General features: G+C 44.1%; 1 long non-coding RNA gene across 1 annotated transcript; it reads left to right on the top strand.

Moving 5' to 3' along the window:
* The first annotated feature begins 3,006 nt into the window (after window positions 1-3,006).
* Window positions 3,007-4,555, top strand: LOC107748530 (uncharacterized). Its single transcript, XR_001640943.1, has 4 exons — window positions 3,007-3,032; window positions 3,801-3,886; window positions 4,213-4,339; window positions 4,491-4,555. It is a non-coding gene; the product is annotated as an uncharacterized LOC107748530 (long non-coding RNA).
* The last annotated feature ends 4,175 nt before the right edge of the window (window positions 4,556-8,730 follow it).

The following is an 8,730-nucleotide window of genomic DNA, read 5'->3' as shown; positions in this document are numbered from 1 at the left end:
GTAGTGCAAAAGAGCTTATTTAGACTGATTAAAGTGACAGTGTGTGTGTGTATTTGGGAGGGGGGAGTGGGAGAGTCCGTCAGAGGGTCAGAGTTCAGTGGTGCGTGGGGCAAAAGAGGGGAGGGGGGGCAAGGTCGGGAGGGAGTTCAGCTTCCTGACAGCCTGATGGATGAAGCTGTCCTTCAGTCTGCTGGTCCTGGCCTGGAGACTCCGCAGTCTCCTCCCTGATGGCAGCAGACTAAAGAAGCTGTGTGTTGGGTGGGTGGGATCACCTGCAATGCAGAGGGCTTTGCGGGTGAGACGGGTTCCATAAATATCCTGGAGGGAGGGGAGAGAGACACCAACGATCTTCTCTGCTGCTCTCACTATGCGTTGAAGTGTCTTGCGGCAGGACGCGTTGCAGGCGCCATACCACACAGTGATGCAGCTCGTCAGAATGCTCTCGATGGTGCCTCTGTAGAAGGTGCACATGATGGGGGCCGGGGCTCTGGCTCTTCTTAGTTTGCGGAGGAAGTAGAGACGCTGCTGTGCTTTCCTGGCCAGTGCTGCGGGGTTGTCAGTCCAGGAGAGGTCCTCTGTGATGTGCACACCCAGGAACTTGGTGCTGCTCACCCTCTCCACAGTCACACCATTGACGGTCAGAGGAGCATGCTGAGTGCGCACTCTCCTGAAGTCAACAACAATCTCCTTCGTCTTCTCCACATTCAGAGAGAGATTGTTGTCACTGCACCACCCGGCCAGGCGGCTCACCTCGCTCCTGTAGTTTGTCTCATCTCTGTTGCTAATGAGACCCACTACAGTCGTGTCATCCGCAAACTTAATGAAGAGGTTGGAGTTGTGTGACGGTGTGCAGTCGTGGGTCAGCAGAGTGAAGAGGAGGGGGCTCAGCACACATCCTTGGGGGGCCCCAGTGTTCATTGTGATGGTGCTGGATGTGTTGCTGCCTACCTGAACTGCCTGAGGTCTACCAGTCAGAAAGTCCAACAGCCAGTTGCACAGCGAAGTATTGAGCCCCAGCTGGACCAGTTTGTGAATGAGCTGTTGAGGGATGATTGTGTTGAATGCTGAACTGAAGTCTATGAACAGCATTCTGACATATGAGTCTTTTTTGTCCAGGTGTGTGAGTGCTGAGTGGAGGGTAGTGGCGATGGCGTCATCGGTCGAGCGGTTGGACCGATATGCAAACTGGAAGGGATCCAGGGAGGGGGGCAGACTTGATGTGGTGCATGACTAGCCGTTCAAAGCACTTCATGAGGATAGGGGTAAGTGCAACTGGACGGTAGTCATTGAAGCAGGATGGAGACGACTTATTTGGGACTGGAATGATGGTGGTAGCTTTGAAGCATGTGGGGACAACAGCCTGGCTTAGCGAGATGTTGAAAATGTCTGTGAAGACATCAGTGAGTTCCACTGCACAGTCTCTCAGTACACGCCCAGGAATGTTGTCAGGACCCAGAGCTTTGCGTGCGTTGATCCTGCTGAGGGATCTCCTCACGCTGTCCGGGGACAGCGTCATCACCTGGTCGCCGGGAGGAGGTGGAGTCTTCTGTGCAGTGGAACTGAAGTCTATGAACAGCATTCTGACGTATGAGTCTTTTTTGTCCAGGTGTGTGAGTGCTGAGTGGAGGGTAGTGGCGATGGTGTCATCGGTCGAGCGGTTGGACCGATATGCAAACTGGAAGGGGTCCAGGGAGGGGGGGAGGGCAGACTTGATGTGGTGCATGACTAGCCGTTCAAAGCACTTCATGAGGATGGGGGTAAGTGCAACTGGATGGTAGTCATTGAAGCAGGATGGAGACGACTTCTTTGGGACTGGAATGATGGTGGTAGCTTTGAAGCATGTGGGGACAACAGCCTGGCTTAGCGAGATGTTGAAAATGTCTGTGAAGACATCGGTGAGTTCCACTGCACAGTCTCTCAGTAGACGCCCAGGAATGTTGTCAGGACCCGGAGCGTTGCGTGCATTGATCCTGCTGAGGGATCTCCTCACGTTGTCCGGGGACAGCGTCATCACCTGGTCGCCGGGAGGAGGTGGAGTCTTCTGTGCAGTGGTGCTGTTTTGTGCCTCAAAGCGAGCGAAGAAGACGTTCAGCTCGTTCAGCAGGGAGATGGTGCTGTCACAGGTGCATGGTGGGGGCTTGTAGTCCATAATGGTCTGTATCCCCTGCCACAGGCTCAGAGTGTCTCTGCTGTCGCTGAAACGATGGGCTATCCTCCTGGAGTACTGTCTTTTTGCCCGAGATGCAGTAGTGGGGGTCGGTGATGGTGTGGGCCTCCGGAGCAGACCGAGATCCCGCAGCTCTTCGGCGTGCGCAGAGTTTAACTCTAAAAATGTGGTTCTGCCGACATCGAGCAGAAACTCACGCCTGTATGCACGCTTAGAGACAGATAGACGCGACGAATACGTACAAAAACACTGCGACTCACAAGACAAAAAACACCTTTCTGTCGGGAGAGAGAGAAGCCGCAGCGTGTGAACGCGCCGCCATCTTGTAGTACGATAAGCACGCTCCTTCCAGTCACTCACCGTCTGGTCTACCGTTCACTACACAGAACTTTACCAGACTCACTGAATGCAAATTACCTGTTTATTCTTACCTCTAGTTCTCCGAAGATCTTCCATCATTGTTCTCCTCTGCTCCTGGATCCCATATTCTCTGCGAACCTACAAAGAACCAAACATCAATACACCGCTAAGAATCATTGGACTTTACTTTGTGTTGAATTCTCAACTGCCATTGCTCCAGGCTATCTGCCTTTGCCATACCTGTCAATAAACCTGCCTTTCATTCACTTACCTTTTGTCTCCGGCTTGATCTGTGACAATATTATTCTAATCATTCTTTGCATTTGGACCAAAACTTGTTTTGCATTCCAAAACATTCTATTTGAGGTGTGTCATAATTGAGACAGAAAGACAATCATACCTTGTCCAATAGAAGAGGTTTGACTAGGAGGAGAATATAAATGCAGGAAGGATTAGTAAGCAAACCAGACTGCTCAAATATCAACCACATCAAGTATAACTGTAGGTAATAACTTTATATTTCTAAAATTCCAGTGATTATCTTTTATCATCGAAATGTTCTTAGGTATATACGAAAACACTAATCAACATTCTGTCAATATGTAATGTAGTTAGATGTTGGAAACTGCTACCTAGTGATATAAAGGGATGTAAAGCAAATTGCACAGTGATAACAAGATGCAGATCCAACTTACAATGGCATACAGTAGGGAGATAGTTCTTGCAGTACACTCTTAAAAATAAAGGTGCTTCATGATGCCATAGAATAACCTTTTTTTCTAAATGGTTCCATAAAGAACCTTCAACATCTGAAGAACCTTTCTGTTTCACAAAAGGTTCTTTGTGGTGAAAGAAGGTTCTTCAGATTATGAAAAGGTAAGAAATGGATGGTTCTTTAAATAACCTTTAACTGAATGGTTCTTTGTGGAACCAAAAATGGTTCTTCTATGGCATTGCTGTGAAGAACCTTTTAAGCACCTTTATTCTTAAGAGTGTATTTACTGTTTCATAAGCATCTGTTTTGTTTCAATTAGAGAACCTTTAACATCTGAAGAACCTTTCTGTTTCACAAAAGGTTCTTTGTGGTGAAAGAAGGTTCTTCAGATTATGAAAAGGTAAGAAATGGATGGTTCTTTAAATAACCTTTAACTGAATGGTTCTTTGTGGAACCAAAAATGGTTCTCCTATGGCATTGCTGTGAAGAACCTTTTAAGCACCTTTATTCTTAAGAGTGTATTTACTGTTTCATAAGCATCTGTTTTGTTTCAATTAGATTATTGTCGTGTACTGGACAGCAGCTTTTTTCCAAAATGTTGAATCTTATTCTGGTTCTCTCTGGAGTTTGTACAGTGGGCGTGAGTATCACATACCACTTTAGTGATTTTTATTTTTACCATTGTATTCTATTTACATTTTTTTGCAAACATGCAAAATCACACTGTAAAAAAAAAAAAAAAATTTGGCTTTTAGAAAATTATATACTGTATACTTTTTTTGCAGCATGATTTTGAATGTTTGCAAAAAAAAAGTTTTAAATAAGATAATTAAAACGGTAATTATAATAATAATAATAATAATAATAATAGTAATAATTTATATTAATAACAATTTTATAATAATAATAATAATAATAATAATAATAATAATAATACAGACAGACTTTTAGATGTTATTCCCTCTTTCAGCTTTACTTGATTTCTACTCTTACTCCCTGGCTGCTGGGGACGGCAGTGGGACTGAATATTCTACTGCACATGCGGGTCGCATCACTGGTATCAGAATCTGGGAATACAGTAACGCACACATTGGTGGGTAAGTGAACCAATGCAGCACTGATCACCTATCCAGACGAAAAGAGTGCCAAAGTAATTAAGATGTGTTTTATTGTGACTTAATGTAAAATTAATTAAGTCATTTGCATTGTGTGTATCTATTTGAACACTGACGACACATATCTGTTTAGAATCCAGCTGAGTTATGATGGTAACTGGACAACACTTGTTTGTGCAAACTATGGCACTCCGATGGCGATGACACTTCTTGACAACTAATACATCGTTCAGGTGTCTGGAAAGTACGACTATGGCTACATCTATGAGCTATGAGTCACTAGTCAAGGCCAATCTTTTAAAGTGGGACAACCTTCTGGAAACTCATTTAACTTCTACCCGACCCATGATGGAAGTGAGCTACATTTTCTCAGTGCTCGACACAATGGATGGGGAATCACCTTTTTTTTTTTTATCTGTGTTTATCTGAGCTTCATCTGTTCTCATTTTTATAGACATAATTCTTATGATTGTTACTTGAATAAAGTCAATGTTGTTTTGTTAATTTTAGCCTATCTGTGTTAGGTGGGTTTTCTAAAATACACTCATTTTCAGCTGCAGCTGGATTTACAACAGTTTCAGCTGCATAACCGTTCTGTCTTTTTTTTTTTAGCATTTACTTTATTATTTGAATTGCCTTGTCTTTTTATATTTCTTCAACAACTGACATTCACATATATTATCTTTTCTTTTGTTAAATGAAGATCACATTAAAAACATGGAAACATTTTTCCTTGCCTTTATGGTTTATTTTTCATGCTCTTCAAATGACTTATATGTTGTCACAGTTTGCTACTGTGGGGAGCACAGAGTTAGGAGACGCAGAGTCGAATTCAAACTTATTGACTTTAATAATATCCAGGGAAACAGGAAAACACACGTAGCAAGGGTTGACATCAATTCCAGACAAGGGAGAACATAACGAGAGGCAGACAGGTGAGGAGGATAACTAATAATGAGAAACACCTTTGACTAATAGAACTAAATGGGGTCAGGAACAGGAAGGACCAAATAAGGACAAACAGGAACTAAAAGGGAACATACACGTGACATTAATCTCCCCTCCCGGAAGGCGCATCACACGCCGTAACAATACCACCCTGGAGGCTGGTGCAAGACAGGGACACAGGGAAGGCCTCCAGGGCGGATCAGGCAGTCCGAGGAGCCATGGCGGATCAGGGATCTCGGGAGGCCATGGTGGATCGGGCAGTCCAGGGGGCCATGGCAGAGCAGGCAGTTCAGGGGGCCATGGCGGAACAGACAGTTCAGGTTGCCATGGCGGATCCTCCGTGACCTTAGCCGGCTCGACCACGGGCATATGCCTCCTCCCCCCCAATTTTCTTGGGGAAAATGAGGAATTCTGGGGGGCACTCTGGAGAAGCGGGCACTGGAGGGCGCTCTGGAGGAGCAGGGCTGGCTAACTCGGGGGGGCTCAGGAGATGAAGGAGGGTTGGACGGGACCAGCAGAGGCGAAAGAGACTCAGGAGACGATGAAGAGCTGGACGGGAGCAGCGGAGACGAAGGAGAACTTTCTGGAGCGGATTCTGGGGTGAGGATAGGAGCTGAGAACTCTGGAGGTAGCGCCATGTCCAAGAGCACTGAGTCAGTGGTGGCCGGCGGGCCTGAGTCAGTGGCGGCTGGCGGGCTTGATGTAGGAGAGTTTGGCGGACTTGACGGCGAGCTGGATCAGGATCGGGGCCGGACGCTCTCCAGACGCTCTCGGAGGATCCCTTCCCTCCAGCTTAGTCCAGTGGTGTCTGGGAGGTCCACGGGGCAATGGTAATTAGCCCCGATCCGGAACAGCGAGTTGAGTGTGGCGTCATCTAATGCCATACTCGCAGCGATCTCGCAGAACTCCCATGCATACTCCACAAACGGGAGATCCAGGCAAGCTAGGGCGGCGAACCGAGCGGCAACTTCCATAGCCGCGGGGAGAAACTGGGAAAACAAAAAAACTTTCAACAAATGAAAACAAAACGGGGAGTAGGGGCACCACTTACTATTTTGTTGGGTCTGGAATTCTATCACGGTTTGCTACTGTGAGGAGCACGGAGCGAGGAACGAGGAGACGCAGAGTCGAATTCAAACTTATTGACTTTAATAATATCCAGGGAAACAGGAAAACACACGTAGCAAGGGTTGACATCAACAATTCCAGACAATGGAGAACAGAATGGGCTAGAACTCAAATAGGGCAGATAACGAGGGGCAGACAGGTGAGGAGGATAACTAATAATGAGAAACACCTGGAACTAATAGAACTAAATGGGGACAGGAACAGTAAGGACCAAATAAGGACAAACAGGAACTAAACAGGAACATACACACATACACATCTAATGTATAGATTTTATTATTTTATATTTTTAAGACTTTCAATCTTAAAATATGGAAATCCAATATACAGCTCTGGAAAAAATTAAATACCACTGCAAAATTATCAGTATGTGTTTGAGTAAAATGAACATTTTGGTTTTATTGTATAAACAACTGACAACACTTCTCCCAAATTCCAAATGTCATTTAGACCATTTATTTGCAGAAAATGACAACTGGTCAAAATAACAAAAAAGATGCAGCGTTTTTAGACCTGAAATAATGCAAAGAAAACATTTTTAACAACACAATACTAAGGTTTTAACTTAAGAAGAGTTCAGAAATAAATATTTGAGAATCACAAAGTTTTAACTTATGAAGCGTTCAGAAATCAATATTTGGTGGAATAACCCTGATTTTCAATCATAGCTTTCATGCTTCTTGGCATGTTCTCCACCAGTCTTGGTGCAAAAAATCAAGCATCTTGGCTTCATTTGATGGCGTGTGACCATCCATCTTCCTCTTGATCACATTCTGGAGGTTTTCAATGGGGTTCAGTTCTGGAGATTAGGTTGGCCATGACAGGGTCTTGATCTGGTTGCTCTCCATCCATATTTTGATTGACCTGGATGTGTGGCATGGAGCATTGTTCTGCTGGGAAAACCAATCCTCAGAGTTGGGGAACATTGTCAGAGCAGAAAGAAAGCAAGTTTTCTTCCACCTTGTACGTGGCTTAATTCATGCGCCATTCACAAAGACAAATGTGCCCAATTCCAGGCTTGCAGAAACATGCCCAGATCATCACAGTGCGAGACACTGTGGCTTGTAGGCCTCTCCAGGTCTCCATCTAACTATTAGATGACCATGTGTTGGTAAAGCTTTGCCCTGCCCCGGGAGCCTGTTTTGAGCCATCCTCGCTGTGCTGTTTGCCGTTCTTTTTGTAGTTCACTTGATGTCATCCTATGGTTGCTGAGTGACATTTGAATGAGTTGGCGGTCATCCCAGTCAGTGGAGAGTCATTTTCACCCTCTGGAGGTCTGTGGCTTTGTTGTCCCCAATGTCTGCAGCTTGACCTTGTTCTTATGAACTGCAGTCTTCGAAATTTTAAGAATATAAGCAACCTGATGCTCACTGTATCCCTGCCAATAAAGCCAGAATTGAACCCTTCTTTTCCCACTGAAAACTTTTTTTCAACTCTTTTGGCATGGTCAATAGTTATTATTTGATTACAATTACTTTTGAGGTACTACTAGCACAGTTTTTGCCATCCCGCTGGTCCTACTGCGAGAGGACAGTGATGACCACAGCAGTGGTTTTTATACTTTTCCTTGATAAAAAGATTGCTGCTTTAAGAAAAATTTGGAGTAGTCTCAAATTTTTTTTCTAGAGCTGTAAAATAGTAATTATTTAATTTAATGACTATTATCATGATGTTAACCACTTAACCTGCGCCCCTATTTTTAAGAATTTTCTGAAAAACGACATACCCAAATCAAAATGTCTGTAGCTCTTGAACCCTGTGGTCTATATTCACAAATCTGGTCTTGTTTGAAACTAGACACTTGAAACTTTGTTACCCAAGAGTCATAATAACTCAAAAGTAGTGTAGCAACAGAGTAAAACATGGTCAAATATACATGAAAGTGACTTACGATTTATTTGAATGAATCTTCACCAAGGGAAAAATGGATGAAACTTTTATGTCAAAGGCCTGAAAATACCACAAAGGTAAAGCTGAATCTCTGACCATGTTTTGATTCAAATTTGAGGATGATACTCCCAAAAATGTAGATTCTGTTAGCTTTTTTCCTAAAAAAGTCTAGGCGTCCTTTCAAAAAGGCCACTTGGAGACTCCAAATGGACACCTGGTAACCAAATGACCAAATGAGTCAAAACTACATTATACATACATGTATGTCAATTCAGAACTGCTTTGCCCACCAAACCACACAAGAAACATTCAGAATAACATTTGTAGTGTTGACTCATTTAGTTACCAGGTGTCCATTTGGAGTCTCCAAATGGCATTTTTGAAAGGACGCCTAGACTTTTCTTGAA

Source organism: Sinocyclocheilus rhinocerous, unplaced genomic scaffold, assembly GCF_001515625.1.
Source record: "Sinocyclocheilus rhinocerous isolate Xijiao unplaced genomic scaffold, SAMN03320098_v1.1 scaffold491, whole genome shotgun sequence".
Taxonomy (NCBI): domain Eukaryota; kingdom Metazoa; phylum Chordata; class Actinopteri; order Cypriniformes; family Cyprinidae; genus Sinocyclocheilus; species Sinocyclocheilus rhinocerous.
This window is presented reverse-complemented; position numbering and strand designations above follow the sequence as displayed.